The sequence below is a fragment of the Drosophila miranda genome, chromosome 4 (genome assembly GCF_003369915.1).
Source record: "Drosophila miranda strain MSH22 chromosome 4, D.miranda_PacBio2.1, whole genome shotgun sequence".
Lineage (NCBI taxonomy): Eukaryota > Metazoa > Arthropoda > Insecta > Diptera > Drosophilidae > Drosophila > Drosophila miranda.
The window spans coordinates 11,067,657-11,091,973 of NC_046677.1; the positions used below are offsets into that span (position 1 = coordinate 11,067,657).

General features: G+C 40.6%; 1 protein-coding gene and 1 long non-coding RNA gene across 4 annotated transcripts in view; one reads left to right on the plus strand and one right to left on the minus strand.

The window, feature by feature from the left end:
• Window positions 1-1,348: 1,348 nt before the first annotated feature.
• Window positions 1,349-8,651, minus strand: LOC117189054. The gene is made up of 3 exons (XR_004473114.1): window positions 8,560-8,651; window positions 8,403-8,493; window positions 1,349-1,661 (listed from the first exon to the last, which is right to left on the minus strand). It is a non-coding gene; the product is annotated as an uncharacterized LOC117189054 (long non-coding RNA).
• The window catches only part of LOC108163209 (beta-1,4-glucuronyltransferase 1), a 58,335-nt gene continuing 36,688 nt past the window's right edge, over window positions 2,671-24,317 (plus strand). Inside the window, exons 1-2 of one of the 3 annotated variants that reach the window (XM_017298360.2) lie at window positions 2,671-2,983; window positions 9,605-9,662. The gene's annotated coding sequence lies outside the window, so the exon portion shown is untranslated. Of the gene's footprint in view, window positions 2,984-4,643; window positions 4,733-9,604; window positions 9,663-24,317 lie in introns of those variants that run through there. The other 2 variants (XM_017298361.2, XM_017298362.2) reach the window with 2 other exon arrangements.

Genomic DNA, 24,317 nt, shown 5'->3' on the forward strand with positions numbered 1-24,317 from the left:
GATTTTTTAAAGCAACACCTGTCTGCCACCCTTAAGTGGTTGCGCCTCACACTCCACCCTTGTGTCTGTGGGTCAGCGTGAAAGTGAATTTCCTGTGGGCGGATATTTTTTCTTTCTTTTACGGTAAAATTAATTGCCTTCTGATAACAGACCGTTAGAAAGTCCCATCTGGCTTTAATTGAAAGTACTTTCGTTTCGGGAAGACCATGCTGTTAAGAAAATTGGATTTCAATTGTTTTTGGTATAAAAAGTGCGCCAGAAAATAAATAAAAGTTTATAATAAATTTGAAATCTGTGAAAACCACCTAAACCTTTCAGATCTTGCTAATCCTATTGGATCTTGCATTTCTATCTCTCTATTTAAATGAAGCCCCCCCCATTCGGTGGCGAGAAAGAGATACTCTATCTACCCCAATCGGTGGCATCAGAGCGAAAAAGATTGAAATGTTAAGTTAAAAAAAAGTTTTGCTTAACGAGGCAATGATTGATTGATTGACTGTTGCCGGACACAGCACTGGTGAGGGGGAAAAGGCGGCACCAATGCTAATGATACATCAGCATGAAAGTGGCGTGAGGACATGGATACAAAAATATAAGGAGAAGGCAGAACGCCTGGCAATTACGTCCAATTAGAGATTGTAGCATCTGTGGCCGTTTGAGAGATGCTCTAATTGATAGTTTTGCGCCTCTAAGACATATATCTTGGCAACACGACACTTTAGAGCGGTGCAAAAGAGCAAGATCAGTAGAACAGGAAATGTTTTAATGTGTGGAAAGTGACCAAGATGCCAATCCGGGTTCAATGAGTTTTGCACCATTCAAAAGTTTTTTTTCTGTAGAATTGTTATTGAATTTAGGCTTAGATAAACGTAATTTAAAGAAATAAAAGCAAAGAAGTTCAGTTCAAAACGCATTTACAGGCGCTTTAACGAAGACGCCCTCTGGCGGCAGAATATCAACAGCTGCTAAATATCAGAGAATCTCCTACGTTTTAGAACAAGTTACAGGCTATTTTTAGTACCAATCACTCTTCTACCACACTTTTAGACTCTCTTTCTTTCCAGAGATTCCAGTCGTAAGGTGGTAGCTCTGGTATTCCCCTTGTATTAAAAGTATCTTATACCCAATTTACCTTCTCGTGTTTTCGCGCCATGTAACGATGAGCGTTACGTCCTCGTCCAGTGGTGCAACAAATATATAAAATGAATTATATCCCTCAAAATGAGGCCATTTGTTGTTTGCACCTAATATCCATATACCATGCGGTCGGGGCTCAGCAATCATACGCAAAAATGAGCTAGGAGGAGCTAAGAGCAGGCTCTTCATTGCCGAGTGTATTTAATAAAACGCATTTTTCTCTTCCTTTGTCGTCAGGGTATACTTATATATATATTTAAGGTATATCGGTATATAATGGTACTTTTCACTTAAAACATTTTCATTCACATCCTTGTCTTATTCACTTTCAAGCAATTCCAATTTTGCGCGCCGAACTTTCGAATCAGTTTTTGGCTCTCTTCGATCTCTTCTAATAGGTTAAGGCTCTCTTATTCGCTCTCTTTGAATCGGTATAAATCGGTAGCAGCAATGAGTCTCAATCCAGACTTTTTTCCCGTTGGCAACATTTAATTTGTTTGGAAACGCGCAACATTATCTATACCCTGGAGAATAGGATATCATAGAATTTAGGAAATGTTTGTCAATGCTGGCCCCAATATGTGCAGAGCCTAGTCAGTCTCTGTTTTAAAGCTATCACAACGAAATCACAACAAGAATTGGTGTTGGGATCAGGATATATACACAAAAGACACTATAGATATGCATAAGTACAACTAAAACGTATCAATTTGAGAAAATTTATTTATTAAGTACGTTCCACAACAGTTTGCAGATCAGTATCTTTATATTAAATTAACTAAAAAGGGTATAAAATTTCCATTACTCCTGTTGACAAGCAACAAGTCTTCAAATACCAGCAACATTTAAGAAATGACGTGACATTCCTGACATTGTTGACAATTTTTGTTTAAACCTTGTTTTACACACAATACAATAAAAGCAAGTACTTAAAAGTAGCATATCTTGTGGAAAATACATTCATCAATAGGATAAAATTATGTGGGCAGAGGTTAGAACTTTAGTTAGTCAGCATGATTCAACGGAATATCAAAATTGAGCAATAGGAACGATTTTTCCCTTACGTTTTATTTGTTTGACCTTTTTCGCCAAAAACCTATTTTTTTAGACAAAATCCAAACAAAGGGAGTCCTAAAAACTAGCCAGTCAAGTAGAAAATGTATTCATTATTTAGATAAAATTGTGTATTCAGGGTTGAAGGTCTTAGCTAGCTAATAATCCCACAACGAATATAAAAATTGAGGAATATGATTCTAATTGTGGACAACGCACATTAACCCATTGCCGACCATTGGGGCTTGGAGACTAATTTCTCCACGAAAATTATGAATCTTCAAGAACTGTAGTGCAGTTTAGGTATGATATATAGTGATTTTATTGTAAGCAAAGATAAAAGAAAGGACAGACCTAAAAGAGCAATTTTATTTTTATTCATGTTACTAGTTTCCGCGGTGTAACTCAAGTTGTTATCATGATTAAACAAAGGGGGCTTCAGTGGGCTAAGTTCGTTTCTCCATCCTATGTAGTTTGAAAATGAGAGGGGTATATTATCACTGTTCGTCGTGTCGTGCGGGCGTTATTCGCGCGCGTTGACAACAAACAAGAAATATCCGTGAAACAGACATTTCTCGGGCGAATAAGAAATGTTTATTACGACAAACACAAAAGCAACAACGTAACAAAACAAGAGGGAGAAAGCAGCAGTGTCAAGTGCGTGTGTGCTCGAAGGTGTGTAAAGAGAGAGAAAGCCAAAAGGAGAAGCGTGACAGAGCGACGGGCTCTTAAATAAATTTCGCAGTTCCCAAAAATAAAACCAAAAATCCGTAATTGCAAAGGAAAAACAAATGTAATGCAATAATTTATGTGTGATGTTTGAGAGTGTATTTGTCTGTGTGTTTGTGTTTGCTGTTCCGTTGTGTGTTTTTAGAAACAAACACAAAAATTGGCTGGCATTCCAATATGAAATTTCGTTGTTATTGCCGCTGCATCAGCTGGCGATGACTCTCTTACCATCTGTCTACCCCCTCTCTTCAATCAACTAACCCCTTCCCCTTTCTCTTTGTGTCTCCCTCGTGCATTTAACATTTGGGTGTAAAAAAAATATTTTCCTTTTCTGCGCTTACATTCTGAATCTAAGCTTATCGCTCTTTCTCTCTGTTCCTTAAACCAAAGTCACACAACAACAAAAAGAATAAAAAGAAGGCTAATAGGGAGTCGAAGATGACGGTACCCTGGTAAATGTCAGCTTTGCGATAAAGTCATAGAGTTTTGATTCAATTTATCAGAATGAAGTAGCTGTCTTTCGAAGCCGAGTTCTGAACGTTTGGATGGATTATCTTTAGAAGAAAACAAGTATTTTCTCTTTGTGATTGTTCACTCCCAGTCGATACAAACGGTTATTTATCATAGTTTATAGTTTATATCTCCGCGACTGCGGTTCAGATCATGCATACATTTATAAACTGTATGGGATCGGCACTCGTAACTTCTGTGGTTTGGCAAAATCGAATCGGAATAGTAACACTCTCTTGCAAAAGGGTATCCAAAAACCCGTTTCATTTCGCCTTCTCTCTTGCCTCTTGCCCGGCCCGCTCTTCTTGCTCTTAGCGTCACGCCTTTTATGTGGTTTTTGTTGTTGCTTTATTTAATCGCCCGGCCCCGTTACCCCCCTCCCCTCCCCTGCCATACATACATTCATTCATAGAAAAAAAGCAACAACAAAAAAGCAACGCGATTTCTTTTATTTTCACCCAAAAAATAAAACAAAAATAATCAAATAAATGCAGAAAAAATCAAAAGAAACCAAATTTCAAATTCGTGCAACCAAAAAAAAATTACAATTATCCAAAATCATCGCCAATTGCATTTTTGTTGTTTTTTGGTTGTTGCTTCTTTTTACACGTGTTCACGTGTCTCTGTGTTTGTGTGTGTGTGTCTGCCTCGGTGTTTGCCTGCGAGTGTGTTTGTGTGATGTAAGTTTATTTAACCAAACAGAAAATAATAAAAAATTGTATCTTATGTATAGCTGGCGCTATTGTTGGGGAGCCTCAAATTTTTTTGTGATATTTGTTTGCTCATTTGACTTTCGTTTCGTTTTCCGCTCGTTTCGGGGGAGGGCGAATGTTGTGAGTATTTTGATACTCTCGAATGTGAGGTGTGATAGGTTTTGGCAAACGTTTTGGATGTATTGTAGAGCAGCAGAGTTTTTGGAAGGGTATCTAGGGCGTAGTAGTCTCTTACTTCGTTTCAGTCTCTTTATTGCCACTAAAAGTTCATTCATTCATGAATTATATATATTTATTGTATGTTTATGTATTGCTGGTCTTTCCCCGATTCGTAATTGTCGTTAAATACTTTTATTTTTTTAAGCAAATGATATGTGGAAAATTTTATAAATGACCAATGAAGAAACCCAATGATAACCCGCAAACCAATAAATATTATGTATAACCTTTAGTTTGTATATTAATTAATGCAAAGAAATATAAATACATTTTATAAACAACACAAAAAAAAGAACAAAGAAAGAATAATAAAATAATTTTGTTTCTTTTCAACGGAGAATACTATCATCGAAAATTAGTCACCGAAATTGGTAAATATTGTTCTCTTTAGGAGGTCCACCCTAGAGAGCATTCACTGTACTTAGTCGCATTAAAAGATAATTGTGATAGCCTTCCCCACTTCATAATTAATCAGGTGGAGGCTATTCACGACATTGCCGAGTGTGTTTCATAGATAAACAAATTTTTTTCGGGCTGAAACTATGCGAAGGAAATGATAAGAAGCCCCCAACCCCCTTGTAAATTATATTCAAGTTTCACGGCTGGAAAAATGTGCGTTAACGAAATGTTGTTGTAGGTCTTCATCCACCTTTCTCGGGGCCCAAAATGTTGATCAATTTGCCCGTCAATTGCCAGCTAATTTTCACATTAAGAAAACATTTGTTAGCACATTAAAAATATGTGTTTGATCATGGTTCAACATGGCCATTAAAACAGGGATACACATAAATCTTGCCATCGTTTGCGGCTAAATATTGTCTTTAAGTAAATATAGTATACAAAGAAATTAATTTTAATTTATGCGCGCGTCATTTAAAAATAGATTTTGATGGAAAGACAACAAAAAATAGCAAAAGAATTCGGTGAATTTTGAAATAAAAGAGGTGCGGCATTTGCCTGAAGACTAAGGGAATTCTAAAGGTAGTATTTTGATGTTCTAGGGGGGGGGGGGGGGGGGGGGGGGGGGGGGGGGATAAAAACAATTGCGATAAGATTTAATTAAAATGTGTTTTGGGTGTGTTTTCACTTGAGCAATTGTTCGAAATATCCATCAAAATAAATTGGTTCTCTGTACATTTTAACTGATATTTCTTTGTCTGGAAAACAATGCCTGTAGATATCAATAAATACGATTCTGATAACAAATTGCACATCATTTTAATTGCGAAGTTTGAACGATTTCGTCTGCAATCGGTTTGTTTAAAACCAATTAACTATGAACAATGTGAGAAAACATCTGTATTGATCAATATTTGCCACACACAGACGTTATGTATTTCTGTGTACCCTCCGCCCATTGTTCCCACACTTTTGTGAAGATCGTCATTCAAGGATAGACCAATAAAAGTACCCACCCAATGTTTTTCATTTCCCAAACGATGGCAAATATTTGCCCAGCACGTGAGCGCCGGAATCGGACATCAGAGATGCCTCATATATAATTCTTGCTGCTGCCTCTTCCTCTGAGAGTCTGAGAGCCGCCTACATCCACAGTTCTAACGTGTCGCATAGCAGTTGATAAGGAGAAGGCACCGAGGCACAACTGGAGACCAACGCATTGCAGTGTTTTGGATTACGTGGCGGCTGGCCGAGCGGGAGGGCCGCCTCGATAAGCGCTCGGCATCATTTCTAGTTTCTTGATAAACAGCCAGCAATTATACAGTACATCTCGTACATGAAAGGCCCGAGCGGAAGTCCACAGTAAACGGCAGTCACTTGATGGCTGTTTAAAATCTAGTCCCAAGAGATGACCCTGGGAGAGGGGTATACATACATATGTTATGGCTGTACTTATGTGGAGATGGGATCTATTACTACGGAGAGGTTCGATGCGAGTGAAAATAATGCTGGGAGTCGTCTGTATCGTTAGATGAGAGTGGAAAATATATACTACCTATCCCTGCGGTTCAGTAAATGACATTTCTCTGCCATCATAATATTTTCCCAGCTAAAATAAATTAAATTAAAAACCAAGCAATTAATAATTAAAAATGGCACACAATTTCGCCCATCAGCCTGCCTGTTGACCCATTTTTAAGCTCAGACACGTGTTTGAATGTTGCTTGGTTACTTTTGAAGAAGATCCCTCTCCTCTGACGCAACTTATTCACAACATCATTCACATCATCATTCACATGCATTCACACATAATTTGTTGTTTGTCATGGCGACAACAACACAGCGAACAGCAACAGCAACATTTATCATTTCAGAGCGCGCGTCCGCTTGTCGCTTGTGGCCAAGGGGTCACTCGGCGAGTTCACAGGGGTCAACCCGGGGGGGCCAACATTTTTGCCAAACTGTCTGGAAATTTTAACTGCAGCATTAATTTGAATTTTTCTTCATCAAAGTCATTTATTAATTGAAGAACCAGTCAAGTGGAAAGGAAACAAGAAATTCTTTTCCATAGAAATATTTCTATTATTATTCGTATTTCGAGAAAAACAGAACAGAGTCTTGGAGGAGGGTTACTTAGAAGGTCTGTGAGTCAAAGTTTTTAATAGAAATCCAGAGAATTCTCAGCCTTAAAGAAGACTTCTCTACGCTAAACCAAGCGTGGGATAAACGCATCAACTTGCACCCCTTTCCAGCACCCAGTACAACACTTAATTAAAGGTTAAATTTTGTGTCTAAACAACAACAAAAAACACTGCACTTTACACTTGAATTAATCCAAGGTCTGCCCTGCTGCCCCTGTCAAATACTTGAGCAACAAAATGTAAATAAAGCTTAGATCGAGAGTTGGTTAAGAGGTGGTTTCCTCACTGCTCAACCCATTCCATTCCATTCCAGTCCATTCCTAGCCTTTCCCTTCCTTTCCCTGCCTTTCATTCCGTTATTGGTATTGGTTTACCATTTTCTGTGGTTAACCGCAAATAAGCATTTTTGTGCATTTTGTTTTCTCGTTCGTTTGCTTTTTACACTTTTCCTAGACCCTCCAAAGAAAACCCAGTCATTCGTAAAAGTTTAACTTTTCTGGTGGGGCTTAGGATTTTCGTTGAAAGGACAGGTGCGGATGCGGTTAGGAAATGGATTGCCAGAAGGGGGAAAGAAGAGCTGATTGTAAGAATTTAATAACAGAATATTAAATAAGAATTTGTATTTCGAAATCTATTAGTTTTCCCATCAATTTTCCCATAAATCAATCTTTTTATGGCCCCTGCTATCCTTTACTTATTAGCCACCCGCCCTATCCCTCGACAATGCGCTCCTGTTATTGACCCTTGGTATTCCTTCCATTCGGACAGCTTCGTTTTTGGGGTTTTTGGGGATTGGACATCTCATCAATATATTTGCCTGGGGTTTTCTCCTCTTTTTGTTTTGCATTAAAATGGTTCACACTTTGCTGAATCTTAATGGAGAGGCCTCCACAGGTTTGGCAGGGGGGTCAGGGGTCAGGTGTCCTCTTCGTTTGCTTTGGTAATTTATTAAATTCGGTAATGCACTCAATTCTGGTTAGTTCTATCATCCGGACAGAGCTCTTTGGGGCCTCCGGGCCATGTGTTTGCCATGACAACGAATTGTTTTCTTCCTTTAACTTCCTTTAACAATTAGGCACGCAAAACCTGTCAGTCAGGCCGGGCAGTCGGTGGCAGCGGGGTTGCAGGTGCGCCAGCACAGAATATGGGCGGGTGGCGGGGCGTGGCCATAGGGCATGTCAGCGTCAGCGTCAGCATGACATGCGTGTGTGGGTCGGTCGGTGGTGCTTATGTTTTATGGTTGATTGAATTGAAACGAGTGGCATTTGGGGGTGCGTAAGGGGGGGGGGGGGGGCTATGACATATGCATGAATGTGCTTAACCCCCCCCCCGGAATATAGGGCGTCCTGCGGGGCCACATACATATTTCGGATAGTGATTCACACAGAGAAATGGTGCCAAGGCAACCCAAAGGTAATCAGAGGTGTTGGGGGCGGCATAAGTGGGTGGATAATTGATCGATAAACGATATTTTGGTACTAAGAAATGGCAAAATACATACCTATACATGTTTCTTGGTTTTATCGATATTGAAACCATGTTGATCCCGATTTCGATACATGTTGATCGTAGAAAGGTTCTGTTTTTCTGTACTAAAAGTATTTAAAATTTTCACTTGGCCTATGGTCTGTGTTTCTTGACTCAGTTCATCAGCTTACCAAATCGTTTTCAATCAAGTCTATCTTTCAAAATTCCCTGTAAACAACGTATTTGCATAATTAAGCCCCAGTCTAAGGCCATAAATTGGCCGTTTAGCTGGGGATTTCAAATTCTTGGGCCCGGCAGTCAAGTTCATGGTTTGTACAGTACAAAATTAGCACTTCCATCTGGTTTTCGGTGCGGTTCGTTGGTTGGTTGTTGCCTCCACACCGTCTGACACACGCATCAGAAATTAGAAACCTTTCTCAGTTTCGTTTTTTTTTCGTTTTTGTTCAATAACCCATTAAAGAAAAGGTCTCCTGATTGCTGAATAATTTTTCTAATTTTTCGAAATGATAGGTAGCTCAAATGAGACCCGATTTCTGATCAGGAAAAGGCTTACCTCGAACCAGGGACTTGCATTAATTACTGGAATCTAACTCCCAAAAGAAGTACTCATTTTCCCAAAGATCTATGCAGTTTGTAGAGCACTTTCCCACATTTTCTGTTGAGCAAAACTTCAGTAATTCATTAAAACTTTTCCACAGAACAAGGATAATGGAAATAATATTTAAATTTGCATAGTCCTCCCCCCCACTCCGTTCCATGCCATTTGCTTTTGCATTTCCTTTTATTTTTCTGCGCTAATGATGTTTACGGCACAAAGAAATAGTTTGCCCAAAAAGTTTTCCATATCACGTAGTGTGTGAAAAAAGTAATTATGTTAATGTTCTCCTGTTGTTTCCCAAGGAGGAGGAACATGATCCGGCATCCCAAAAACATTTCGCCCTAATTGGAATTTGTGTTTCGATCGATTTTTGGTTTCTTAGAACATCCATCATATTTGTTAATGCCATCCCAACATAACAAATCAATTAGCAACAATTTGAAATGTTTAGACAGTTTAGAAAAACCTTTAAAATTATTTTGTTCACAGAATTAGAGACTTGATGATTGCTTTGACGATTTTGTGTGACTTTTTTAATGTGTGAAAAATTGTACTCAACAATTAATTATAATGTTTAGAGAAGAAATGGTGGAAAATTAATTTTTATTATTTTCCAGACAAACCCTACAGGGCCCAAGAAGCTTCGGATACTGCTTTACACTCTTCATTGATAAGGTGAGTTTTTGCATTCATAAAAGGTCTTAAATTAGAGCTGTTTATGTGTGGCATCTCCAGTGCTTCGACGTTTCATATAATGCATGTGCTGAAACCTCTTTAATCCAGCCAGAAATACTGTTATGGGCCAACCCACTAGTCAATCAATTAGCGGATTAATTAAACCACAATCCCTGGCATTGATTGGTGCGGTGCGGTGCGGTGGCTGCTTTCCGCGAGCGTTGCCTGCTTTCAGGCGCCGCTTAAATCCATAATTAATCTTGCCAGCACTTAACCGAACAACAAAAGAGCAACAAAAACAAGTAACAGCAGCGAACTTTAGTTGTAATTAATATGCAAATGCAACAAAGGAAAAAAATAGAAGACAGGGCCCTGCCCCGAGACGCAGGGAACTCGACGCGACGCGACGTCAAAAAACATTTGCACAAATCATCGGGTTAAGAGCGTCAGAGTTGCCTAATTGTTATGCAAAAAGGGTTGCCTCCAGTCAGACTACAGATAGACCTAACCGGCCGACAGTTGTTGTTGTGTTTTACACTAAATTGAACCTTTAATGGAGTCCAAAGTCCACACCCTGGCAATAGAACTTCCAAAGAAACCTCGTGCTACACTAAACAACATAGTTTTTGCTTTGTTGCCACACTGGTTTCTGCTTTAATTGAAATTACACACAAGTCGGAGATCAGGGCTCGACTTTGTAACTATTTTAATTAATTTTTGGTTGCCTTTTGTGTTACTTTTGAAAGTGTTTTTCGCTTACGAATTGTAATTGTTTTTGGGGGTTTTATGAGCTAAAAACTTTACGATGTATTGTAGGGTCTTATATCTGAGTCAAGAGCCAAGATTGTGTGTACAAAGAATGCGCCAAGAGTGGGAAATTTAAGAGACTGAAGGCTTACACCCATAACTCCCAAAATCTGTTTCTTCTTTCCCAAATTTCTATAGACCTTCCCTCTAAAATTCTCCTGGAATAACATGAACCAAAATCAATCATTATTCCTCCAATCGAATATGATGAAAACTCTTTAGAAATCCTTGATTTAAACTTTCTAATTTGGTAACCAGTGTGTCGCTCGCTTTTCGGAAGAGAGGCTGAAATTTAATTAAAAATCGCTTGGGCCCCAGCACGTGCTGCAGCAGCTTCTGGGTGTAGTTTTTGGCAGCCATCCAAGTGGGGGAAAATGCCATCGATGCGATGCAGTGCCAGTGCCAGTCTCAGTGCCAGGCGGAGATGAGCGACTGAGGAGAGCAGACACTCAAACTTGACATCGGCTGAGGCGACTGGCTACATGGGTGTGTATGTGGCTGAGGACAAGGACAAGAGGCCACCAAACAAGAGGCAGAAGGACCACAAGAGGCACAAGCCCATAAGCGAGGCCCAACAACAAGAGGCTAGCGGCCCACTATGCGGACAGAGGCGTGGCCTTTGGGGGGGGCTGAGACCTGAAATGTGAAAACCATTACGAGCATTGTCCAATGCTGTCCCCCCCTGGGACTGCGCCCCTGCTCTCCTTGTGGCCCCCTTGTGCTTGCACAAAAGTTTGAGGTTAAGACTTCGAGCATCCTTTTAAATGAATTAGTGGAAAATACATTATAATTTTCAGCTGCATGCGCGTTTTCCTCCAGTTGCTTGATTACTTAAAAGCTTTTACTCACTTTCTGCCTCAAGAATACTCATCGAGGAAATGCACACACAGGAAAAACGCCTTCTGGTGGCTTTTCAAATCGATTTAGAACGAGAGAGAGAGAGAGGGAACTTTGGGCTTCCAGTGGAATGCTCAATCTAACGTCGCCGAGAACACTGCGAGAGCATTTCAATTTCTTAAGCATCATTGAACAGCATAGTGGGGGAGAAAGGCTGCCTAAGAGATTCACAGATATCTCAGATATGATTTCTTTTGAAAGCATTGCATGGATCGAACGATTTTCTATAGGTTTAAGTGTAGATTGTGGTACAGAAAGGTTGGTTTAAGGAAGTTTTATCACTAAAATCAATGTTTAGGCAACATTTCATATCAATCGATGATATATCGATGACTAAATATTAAATTTAGGAACTTTTTGGATTAGAAATCGTTAATATATTATCTAAATCGATAATTAGATAGCTTGAATCGATAAAATTTCAATGAATCCAAATAAGAATCGATATATATCGATATAGATAATTTATTAATATATTAGAAATGTTGTAGACTATTTGGTTTTTGATTTTTTTGATTAAATATTAAACCAAATTTGTAATATAAATCCAATAAACAATAGCTCATCCCTTGCACACAGGATATGTCCTTCTGTGGTCTATAAAAAACTGGCAATTAGCAAAACTTACCTTCCAAAGGAAATGCACATTTTTCAGTTCCTTTTGGAACTATCTTCTAAAAACAAAACATCTTTCTTTAGAAACTATTTGTACAAAGGCCTCTGGGAGCTAAATGTCCTTTTGTCTAGCCATTTTCTCCTGCTTTCTGCTCTCCTTCCTTCCGGCGACCCCAAAAAAAGGCAAAACGAGGAACTAGAGAAATATGCCGACATATTTAAGTTACTTGAAGCGCACATAAGTACCCAACAAATTGCCTTCATGAGAACCCTGCCGTGCCATGCCTTTCCTTTCATTTTGATTGTGCTTTTGAAAACTCATTAAAACTTCGGAGGCGAACAGAAAAGAAACTCAACTGATTTTTCCACATGTGCAGGCAGTGCAGCGACGCCTTGGAATATGCTGCAGGGAAACAGGAGTTTTTTTTGGGGCTTCTCTAGAGTGTTTTTCCCCTCGAAACCGTAACCGAAATAAGACAGTTCTGACAGAGCATTAAGATCCCGCCTGGAAGAGTGAAAGCTCGGAAAAGTGAAAGAGAACTCTGCTCGGAAATGAAAATAAATGTGTGCATGTGTAATTTATGTTTTCCCTCTTTGTTTCCTGCGCGACGAAAATCGTTAAGAAAACTGCAGTACGGACAAAAAAAAAAATGAAAAACTTTTCCCCACTGCAGCAGCAGCAACACAAAACTTTTTACCCATTTTTTTTGTGTGTTTCCTTTTTTTGCACGGTGTTTGTTTTCCACTTGTTATTGTAGCCAGTGCCTTAATTTATGCCCATGAGAGACGCCAAAACGACACACAAAATAACTACATATATACATATATATTTGTATGTATATGGCATTACTATATAGTACGATATATGTACTTGTAGGTGCAGGCGGGCAGGCGGGCAGGCAGGCTTTTGGTGAATGGCCGGGCGGCTGCTTAAAAGGATTAGCATTGCATGGCAGATGAAAAAGTCCTTGACCAAAATTGCTGCAAATTGGTGCCCGCTCCTCCCAGCTTCTCCCAGCTCCTTCGGCATCCCTCGTTTTCCTCTCACTTTCAGGCTTTATTTTCGGTTTTACTTTTGGGGGAAAAATTCTCGTTTTTAATGGGGGAGAACTCTCTTTTTTATTTTTTGGGAGAATTAAGCTTATGAGGGTAGTAAAAAAAAGAGAGGCCAGGCATTATGCGGTTACTAATTACTCCGTTAGGGGATTATGGTCCAAACACTTCAAGAGCTACGTCGAAAGTAGATCCGCTTAAAAATTCACTTAGTTTTCCATTTAAAATTTCACTTTTTTTAGTTTACAGAAATATATAATAAACACCTTTCAAAGTATCTAAAAATCTGCCTAATGTTGAGATTTCCTAAAAAAGCTTGTGAAATTTCACTCTGAAAGAAAGGATTTCCGCCTTAATACAAAAATAAATGATTTTAACATCCAATATTTAATATAAATACATTTTAAACCCCTTAAATTCTGCAACGCGGTTAAGTAATCCCCACTTTTCCTTTTTTACCATAAATAAATTTCCTTATTTTCCCACATTTCTCTCTCACAGTGTAGCTAAGCAACAGCTGAAATCCGCTAACGAAAAAAGTGTACAATTATTTCTCCAAAAAGCGGAACGATTAAGAAGAATTTTAATTAAAATACCTTCTGAAATATTTTAAATGGATTACCAGCTCTCTTTTTTTAACAACCCCCCCCCCCCCTCCTCCACACCCCATACTGGAAATCGGATTTCCTTATTTTTTTTTAACGAATTTCCTCTCTCGTTTAGCATTTGTCTCGCCCGGTTGGTTGACTTTTTGGCTTGACTTTTTATATGTATGTTTTTTCCTTGCCTTATTTTATTTTATTTTATTTTCGTATTTTTTCCATTTGGCCAACTCATCTTTCTCCCTTTTGTGGACAGGCCACATTGTTGTATATTGCCGGCTTTCGGTCTTGGACGCTTTTTTTTTTGCGGGCCCCCCGATACCGCCATTGTTATCGTTTGTATTTGGAGATTTCTTTGCGAATCATTCTCCTCGTTTTTTTTTTGGACCGGCAACGTTTTAGTAATTGAACGGTTTTTTGGTTTTTTGGGAGCCTCTAAGGCTAGTCCTTCCCTCCAAGGGGTGTGGCAGGCTCCAAGGGTTTGCTCTTCGTCTAAGGGTTTCTCCCTCCTACACTGACAGTTTGCACTTTGTTATGGTGGGCGAGGTGGGGAGACAGAACTAATGGGATTCGATTTTCAGGCTATCAATGAAATTCGAGATCTATTGGGAGCCATCAGTGGTAGGAAACAAGTTTTTGCTGTCCAGGAAATTTAATTAAAAGTGGAAAACTAATGAAAAAGCAGATCAATTTGATAACTGGCTCCAAGATAAGGGATTGTAATGAAATACAGGTAGTGGAAAAGGGGGAAAATGATTCCAGAAAGTGAGAAAAATTCTAGAAAACTTAAGAGTTATGAAATGAACGAAAAGTATAGCCTCAAGGGCATAAATCATAGAAAGATGAATGTCTCAAGACTTTAAATACTGGTGAATAATCTGTAAGAGCGAATCTTTAGTTTATAGCCTCGAAATATTGGCTTAATATTCACATTATAGGCAGTACAAATTCCTATTGAAATGGCTTCTCCTTCCTATTGATGAATACCCCTAAATTGAATATAAATCAATGCCCATAAGAACTTGTATTCCCCAATATATTGATGGCAATCTATATTCATAGACATTCACAGACATTTATTACGTGTTTAAACAAAACTTGGGGCAAAGATGGAAACTTTGTTTAAGCTCTCGATTCGAATAAATCCCCAAAAAAGGCTGAAACGATATACACCTGGCAGGACATACAGGATAAATGGGATACCCACTCCACGTGGGCCCAATCGGTAAATCAAAATGTCGCCTAGCGAATGGATGCCGAGGCACATACCACCAGTTAACAGGCGCAAAAATGACAACAGCTGGAGGTCCTGCCACACACACACTGAGAGACTGCCTGGCTGGCAGTCGGGTGTGTAATATCATTAAAAACAAATTGAGCACATTAATAAATATGAATTATGATTGTTAATAAAAAAAATGATGCGAAGGGACGAAGAGCGTGACCGAAAACTGAAAGAAATACGAGTCGAGAGCCGGAGAGCCGCAGAGCCGGATGCGGAAGTGTAGCATACTTTTTGGGGCACTGCCCACTCGTAATGCTTGACACCTACTCTACGGCCACGCCCTACGCCCTGAACGGCAGGACGACGACTCCACAGAACAACAAAATGTCGGAGTCACTGGGAAAACATTTTGCTGTGTGCCACGGCACGGCATGCCTGTTGTTGCATAACTTTCGGGGCGCTGCAGAGCGTGGGGCAGACATCATAAATCAATTTATTGCTTTTACATGCAGACAGAGAATCCATGCCAGTGGGCGGTGGATTATAGCTGCCCCGACTGCACCCCACCGCTTTTCCACCGCTTTCAATGGTAAAAATAAAATTGCAATTTTTATTTGAGGTTGAATTTTGCGAGTGTGTGTGTGTGGGAAATGGAGGTGCCAACAAGCTGATAGGAAAATCTACCGAAAATGGGATGAGTAAGCGAGACGGCTACAGGCATAAAGAGTTCGAGATGGAGAGATGGATGGATGCAAAAGTTAAACAGAAAGCAGAAACTGTGCTGCACGGTGGTGGGGCGTGATCCCATGGGGAAAAGCGGGATTTAAGCTGCAATTTTTGAAAGGAATCTGGGCAGCCGAGGCCGGAGATACTCTGGTATATTTTGTTGTGTATGCAAACAGTATGCAAACTTTATTGGACTTTATTTATTTTATTTATTTTTTTATTATTTTTTAGAATATTTGTATTTCGATTTTTATGAATTTTCCCAGTTTTCTCCATTCAAAAAACACCTGTCCAAAATCACAACAACCTCTGAAAGGGTATATATACATATATTAATTTTCCTAAAAGCTTTTGCATTTTTTGAAATGTAATTTAAAAATGTTTGGCGAAAAAAGAAAGATTCAAAAAATATTTGCCCAAAAAAATAGGGAATTGAAAAATGTTTATTTTTGTTGCATGTTTGCCCCAAAACAGGGAAAAAGATTGAAGAAAACTATAAATCTAAAGCATAACCAAAATCTTTAAAATATCTTTTGCCATGAAAAACTTCCCCAGGATTAATGGCCATAACTTGCACCTGTAATACCCGTTTATCGCCGTAATCCTCGTAAAAACCACCGCAGACCGCACAAAAAACCGTTAACCGTTCATCATAATTGAAGGGTGAGGGGAAAGGAAAGCCACCCCCCCCCCCCCCCCCGCATTTTGCAGCGCGCGTTACGGCTCATCAGCTTTAATGTTAATCTCCCTCTCTCTGTCTCTCCTGTTAGAGAGGAAGCCATTTTGTTTTTATCATTCCTCGCTATAAGTTTGACACGAGCTTAACCGATGGTTTAGACATCTTACACCCTCTCCTACGCCCCTACGCCCCCCTGCACCCTACACCCCCTACACATTGATTGCGCCCGAGGTGTCGGTACTAATAAAAGTTTTGTGCCAGTCCTTCCGGCTTCCCAATCAGAAGGAAGGCTTCCCTCTCAGCCGTCGATTTTCGTACACGGATATATATAATATATATCTGCTGTATATAGGATTTTATATTGAGACTCATTTGCGCTCGATTGCGCTTCGGTGGGAGCTTGTCAATTTTTTCCTCGTGAAAATTGACAGCGCCCATGAATTACATTTCTGTGCTGCTTCTGGGGCGGGGGGGCAGAGTCATCAATAGGCATTTGAAATGCTATCTGTGTGATTTTTTCCCAGGGCAAACAGGAAAGGGAAAACCCCTCCCTACACGCCACTTCATACCATTCCCGAAAATCATTGACACTTGTAATGCCATCATCCTTTATATTCCTTTTCGCCTCGTCATTCCGAGAGTAGTCTTTTCTCTGGCAAACGTTGCCTTTGAGTTTTCTTTGTATCTTTTTTTCCACTTCATCATCGTCGGCTGAGGGTTTCGGTTCTTCCTATGCGTTTGCGTGTGACATAACACACACTTTCGTTTGGTTTGGTTTGCTTTCTTTGTGGGCATTCGGCTTCTGGCTTTATGGCTCGGCAGTTTCCATCTCTTTTGATAAGATTTCATGTGCCTAATGTGACGGAAAATGTAACTAATTAAGTGCCAAACAAGACCCGCAGGTAAGTCGATGGTTGTCGATGGAGGGCCCACTTCCAAGGTTGCGTGCAACCGCAACAACTGTACCAACAGTACTCCTATCAAAGTCAGCCGCAGCGGAGGCGGTGGCGGCGGCGGCATTATCTCTGTAAACTTTGGCTGGCACTCTGTGGGTGGGTTTTGTGGGAAGGCAGCTCTGAGAGCACAATAGAGTGGAATAGAGGCTACGGACAGCCAGCCTCTGAGACTGATTGCTGATAGCGTTTAATTAAACAGAAGCTGCAGGGCTTTGCCCCACGACTATAATGTGATTTAGCTAATTGGTAAGCTCTGTGTTTCGGCCAAGTTGTACTTTGGGAAACTCCAGGAAATTGCGGCTACGAGTAGTATTGGGAAAGCATAATGAATGAAATTCGTTAGGGCTTCAAATCTGTTCAAGTTTCGGCCAGCATATCATCTGCTGGTAAGCTGTGGGATTACAACACTAAATTCCGAGCCTTTTATATGGGAAATACGTCTCATATTTAAGACATCTATTATTTAGTGTTTTCTTTGATAAATCTTTCATTGAAGCCTTTCCCGGCACTCATTAAAGAACCTACGTGTCTTAACAGCTCTTGTCGTCACTTTGCCTAACTTCCTACCAAAAAAAATTAACCTCAAACTTAATTAGAAATTCAAAACATCTTGACAAAATCAAATATTTTACGCCTTGCGGCCAACAGTCCTACAATTTATGCAAAGAGTAAAAATCTGCTCAGGCCTGCCTATGAAATTAATGCATAATTTACGTTAACCAACATTTTGAAATTTCATCAAATTAAGCAGCGAAATAGCAGTGCGCGAGTACGTATGCAAATTGGGCATAACCCCCGACCGTCAGATACAAGATACTTGAGAGCGGCGGGCACTTAACATTGAGAAGCGTTTTCGGTGTTTCGGCGGGGTGTAGGTGGTGTGGGGGAGGGGGGGAGGGGGGGACTCTTAATTTGTCAAACAAACGGCTGTCATATATTTATGGATCTCTCGGCTGAATTTTTGGCCAACTTTAAGTGGCTCTGTTGTCGTTGTTGTCTTTTGAGTGATTGACGGCCGCGGGGCACCGCGTGTGTGCGTAAATCCATCTAAATTTGCATACGAAATGACACGTTTTAATTGATGTTCGAAGTAATTTCCCAGACCCCCGGGGCCCACCGAATTCGGCGTATTGAAATTCCCCTAAACTCCTCCTGAATGAGTAAGCTGTTTTTTCTAGCTTCTGTTTTTCGCGGGAATAATCTTTTCACCAACACAAATTTCATGCTGCTTCGTTGTGCGAACTAATTTTTGTTTTATTCCATTTTTCGACTCTGGTTAAAACGAGCTCTTTTATGCCCCTGTCGTATGCATGTAATTACATTCAAGGTTGCAGGTCGGTTGCCGCCCACCAGAGCTAGTATTTTACCCACAGAAAAACGGCGACTGCATTAGGGTGGTGCCAAAAACTACAGCCACTCGTTCTGCATACTTAACAAGGGATAATGAGTGTGTAGAACTTAAAAACATATTTTAGTTAATGAAAAGGGGAATAAATTATGTTTTTCATAGAGCTTAACGAGAATGGGTGGCACCACCCCATTGAGGCGGGGGAAAGAGAAGCATAATCTAATATTATTTGTACTGTTGACACACAAAATTACTGGGGTCTTTGCGGCACGCCACATTGCCACACTTGCCGCCTGTCTTGTAGCCAGTCTTTTGCTTGCAATGTGGTTGCTGCCGACTGTCCAAAAGTATCTGACTATCTCAGACCATTCATTGCAATTTTTTCGCTTCGTTTTGGTGGGTTGCAAGGTGCTTTTGTTTCGGGTTTCTTTATTCGTGACTTTTGTGCCAAACACGTTTTATTTCCTGCCGTAAATTTGTAATTATATATTTGTATGACAAATGCGTTTGTAAAGCATATTTTATATATTTTGTGGTTCGTTTCTGGGTTACGCCCAATGTTAAATAATTGATAAACCGAACTGACGATAAGAATTGCCAGACAATGCGACAGATTATTATGATAATTTGGGTTATTACGACCTTCAAATGAATAATTCTTATCTTGAGATAAGGCTGGAAAATATCAACCACAAAGAGTGTCAGACTAGTTACTTGGTTATAAGTAAAAAAATTGGGCGCCCTAAGGAGAATTACTATTACGTGAAATATTTGAGGAATATGGTGGAAGAATTGCCTCTTTTTTAATGGAAAAACAAAGCACAGTTCATAGGAAATCTCTCCACCTTGTGCCTTTGATATCTATCTTTTTGCAATCTTTTAACATTGAGAAATATCAAAAGATGGTTTCAACAGCAAAACACATAGTAATTCCAGATACTCTAGATAGATAAGATAGATAGATTCTATTCAGATACTATTCGTGGAACTAGAGTTTATCTTTCCACTTGGTTGTGCCACCATTAAAGGCCATAAATCAAACGCACCTGAGCACCCCTATCCATAGTGCCCTCTCGCTCCACGCATGAGATACATCTTTTCTGCTGCATTCTGCATTTAGAAAATTGCCCGGCTCTTTGATTAATTGGAAGCACAGGTGAAAAGTGAGAAGTAATCTGTTTAAGAGTTGCCTTTGCCGTTAGATAAAGTTCAGTGGAGTGTGAAATATAGGAGGTGGAATATTCAAACGAATATTTTCCAATCGGAACTCAAGTGCTTCTTTAAGCCTTTAAAGTTATCAGCTATGATTTCTTTGTTCTATGGAATTTTTTCGAGATTATAAATAAGCGACTTGAGACTTTCTCCAAAGCTCTTAATGTTCATGATTTGCCCAAAATGATAGACGTAAATCAAAGTCGCTCGACGACACACTATGGCCATATATCTGACAGTGTCTTTCTTATCGTTCAACATTGAAGAACTTTGCTATTTTCCATGAAACATCATTACTGATTAGTTCCATTTTATCGATAGCTTATCTCGCAAGCGACGTTTCTTACAACTACAGCAAATGTATAGCGTGTTTATAACTTGTTTGAATTGCCATGCATTATCAGATACATTGTTCCCATATGGCGTTAACCCATTTCTTAACAGAATGTTTGGAGAATTGCATTAGCTTTCATAAGGCGAATGGGCCTCTCTCTCTCTTTCTCTTTTGATATAAGGAAGTACTCTGTTTTTAGTAGGTTACTTCCTCTTGCACTACAACTGCAATTAAAAATGGGAGAAAACTCCCTTTTGGCAAGGGTCTCTCGACTCTCAACAAGCCATCTAATGAGCTTTGCTGAAAATGTCCACCAGGCTGCTTCCTTTGGCAACTCATTCGGTGCCAGTGGGCGGCCGTCGTACATTAACTTTGCAAGGGGATCGTTTCGGAGTACATAAAATGCAAGGCTTATGGGCTTTTAGATACCCTTTTTGTAGAGGCAATGCAGGAAAAGGAGAGGCTCAGCCGGTGATGCGCTCTGTTGCTGTTGCTGTTCATGAGAGAGCAGCAAAGGATAGGAGAGCATCGAAGCTCGAATTCGTTTTGCTTGACTTTCAAATAACCTACGGCGCCATAAGCGCCGACCGCGGCTGCCGACTTCTTTCGGCTCTCTTTTCTACTCTCTCTAGTGCTGCAGTCAGATCGAAGCTCTTACGAAGCTCGAAGCTCGTATAAGAAACGAAGTTGCGAGCCGAATGCAGCAGAATTAACAGCCATGCAAACGACAATAGCAACAAACGACCAAGAGAACCGTAATAAGAGAACATTAACTCGTGTTCCTGTTCAAGTGCCTGAGAGTGTACAGCAAATGAAAGAAATTGGTGCCGCAGTCTCTTATCTCTTCATCTCTGGCAAATGAACAAAATATTCCAGAAACTGCAAACAAAATAAACAAAAATCGATCAAACTTTCTCTTGAAGTCTATGGAATCATCTTTTACAAATAAAAAAGGGTATTCCATTATAGAACATTGCTGCAATATTATTCGCATCCCCCCTTTTGTTCGCACATTAAGCGCGTATTAAGACCATGTTGATGACATTCTCAACTACTGGAGGGGCCCCACTCGCGGGGGGCAATCGAGAATCCAGCAGATGTCCGACTTCAAGTGGAGAGATGCTTGGGCACACTCTCGAGAGTCAGAGTCAGAGGCAGAAGCAGAGGCAGAGTCTGAGAGTCAGGAGCTCCTCTGACAGCAGCTTATTAATTTTGTACTCTTCAGAGTCTTGGGCGCTGCAAAATTCAATTAATTTCAAATGCAATTTTAAGTGCAGCACTTGTGTAGAGAGGCATCTCACTTAGCAGGCACTTCCGTTGGGCTCCGGACATGGACCTGGATCTGGACTCTCGACTGACTTTTTGGAGTCTCTTCCGCCTCGTAGACTCTGAGTTTCCGTTGCAGAGTTGCTTTTTTTCGTGGTTTTTGTCGATGCGTAAAAGTTTATTAATTATGCAAATTTTAATTAGCTCTCAACCAGAGTCGCCTCTCGCTCCCTTCGAATCTCATTTGACAATCCAATTTCCTTTCCGCTTTGGGCAAACATTACGACCACGACGACTACTGTGGCTATGTGGCATTATCTATGGGTCCCCTGATATTGGCAGCCGTCACCCGCCGTTGTCGTTGTCGTTGTTGTACATTCAATTAGTCAAGTGAACGCATCAGCATCCCAGGGGAGGAAACCTCACGATTTATTTGAGCTCTTAATTAAAATTACGATATTTACACTCGTCCGAAACGATGGACTTGATGGCTTGACATTTGACTGGCGCTGGACGCGTGGTGGAGTTTTGTTTGTTGTTTTGGTGCCAGTTAAATACAAAATTTGTTTGGACATTCGGTTAGACGGAAGGCAGACTTTGTTGACTTGGGCTTGGGCTTTTTATGGGCTATTCAGTGCTGGAAGATTGTAGGGAGAGAAGTTTGGGGAACAACTTTGCTGGGAAAGAGTTGCTGGAAGAATTTCTCGGCGCTAGCCAGCGAAGCGAGTGAGCCGGGGGTTGTTATCATAATAATATTCTCTCCCCCCAAAGATTGTAAACGATTATTCCACTTATTAAGCAATAATCCTCCTTTAGTCATCTTTACTCTTTCCTTTGCTTAAACCCCATTCTTTTCTTCGCCTTCAGTCTCTTACCAATAGAATTTAGTAAGTCAACAGTTCTTTAGCTCTTTCTATCCTCAAAACCAAAAGCAAACTAGGCCCCAATCGATATTCAGCATAAATCCCGGGCGAAGGAATGGCCTCTCCTTGGCAGGAGTGGGGTCTATGCCTACCCCACCGTTGCACTTTCCCCATAAAAGGAATTTTAATTAACCCTTTTGCCCCATGCCTGGGGGCACGTATGGATGGCACAGAAGTTCAGTAACTACGTTGCAGAAATACAGAGGGACCAGTCTTCTACCTCGGAGGGCGCGGATTTGCGGAGGGCCGCAAATCGTTTTGGTTTTTATTGCCATCTGGTTTGAGTTGCCAAAAAAGGAGAACGAAGGACGAAGGACAAAATCCCCATCGAGGGCACAAGGCAAACAGTTTGGATAGCGAATTGGGCAGGCGGTTGGCGGCAGGCGGACTTCTGGCAGTCCTTTGAAGATATTGTATCTTGTACGACTACTATGCATGCCGAAATCTAGGCTGCTTTTTACCATAAGCCCAAGCCCAGGCCACACAGATACTCAGATACAGATACAGAGCAGGCTGTGTTTCGTAGTTGTTGCAGTTTCTGGTGGCACGGCACCCGAAAAAAGTAGGAAAACACAATTGAGAGCAAGTTGCCTGCAGTTGTTATAGTTGCCACAGCCACAGCCACTGCCACTGCCGCAGGCTGCAGTTCTAATACCCTAACAAAAGGTATTTTCTGAAGGACTATAGATCTGCCTCTCAAACGAAACCCCCTTTTTTATTGGTGGAAACAAAAGTTCTACCAACGAAAACTCTTTTATGGGCTTTTGTCAAGTTTCGCCGGAAATTCCACTTAATGTAAGGGTATTTAAGCCACAACTCTTGGCCCTTTTTCTCTGCCTTCAAAACTAATAAATTTTGCATTGTGCGCGGCGTTTGCTCGAGCGCCACATTTACCTGCTACTCGGGAATATTGCCTTTGGTGGCGGCGGGGAGAGCGCCACGTGGCTGTGCTTCTATGTGCCACACACTGCTACTGCTACTGCCACTGCCACTGCTGGTGCCATACCGGGGGCTGGCTGACCCGGCGTATGCGCGTTATTTTATGCCAAATATTTCATGTTTTATTGGCAGGTTGTGTGCTGCTGCTGCTGCTGCAGTCGTTTGTGCTTAAAGTCGCAGCAAAATATTGAGAGACTGAGGACACCGCCAAGATATCTTAAAACTCTCACGTCTTCCGTCTCTATAAACCGTATAGACCGGAAAACAGAAATCAGAGCAACTTCCAAAAGGAATAAACTGCAATCCGCATAGAAATTCATGCTCGAAAGAACGTGTCTGCATGGCAGACGATGCCGAATCCTGCAGGCAGAAAAACTAAAATGAAATCTAGTTCGGAGAATCATATATTTTATGGAAATTCATATGCAGATGAACGCACGGAAAATCTGTTAAATTATTTAATGCAATTTAAGGGCTTTCCACACGACCATCTCTCGCCATCTCAATGAACACACCATTTTCATGGTTATGACAGCTGCTGATGTCAGTGTTTTTCTTGTTGCCACACACAACAAACTTTTGTTGTTGTTTCTACACACAACGAAACTATGAAAAGTTTTCCCCTGTCATAAAAATAAAAAGAGGGAAAACTACAATCACTGGACAGCGCGCAATGGACGAGGATGTTCGAGCAGAGGACGATACAAAGGACGAGAGGGGTGGGGGGAGATAAATTCATGTGTAATCATGTGCAAATCCTTAAAGTTTATTTCGCTGCAATTTCCTTTAAGTCCTCTCTGGGTCCTTTCCCTCCCAACCCCACAGCATCCTTTGCCAATAAACTCCTCTCTTTATGAAAAATACGTAAACTACAAGGGAGAATAAATAAACGGATATCAGGTGGAAGAAAAACGTTGATATTTTGTGGGTATAAACGGGCCTCCACTCCCTCCTTCTCGGGGGTTTTGATTAGAAAATATGAGGACGGCGCACCCGCTTCAAGGGGATACAATGTAGGGACGCTGTTAACTGATGTGCAAAAGGGATCCAATTTATATTTAATAAGATTTGTG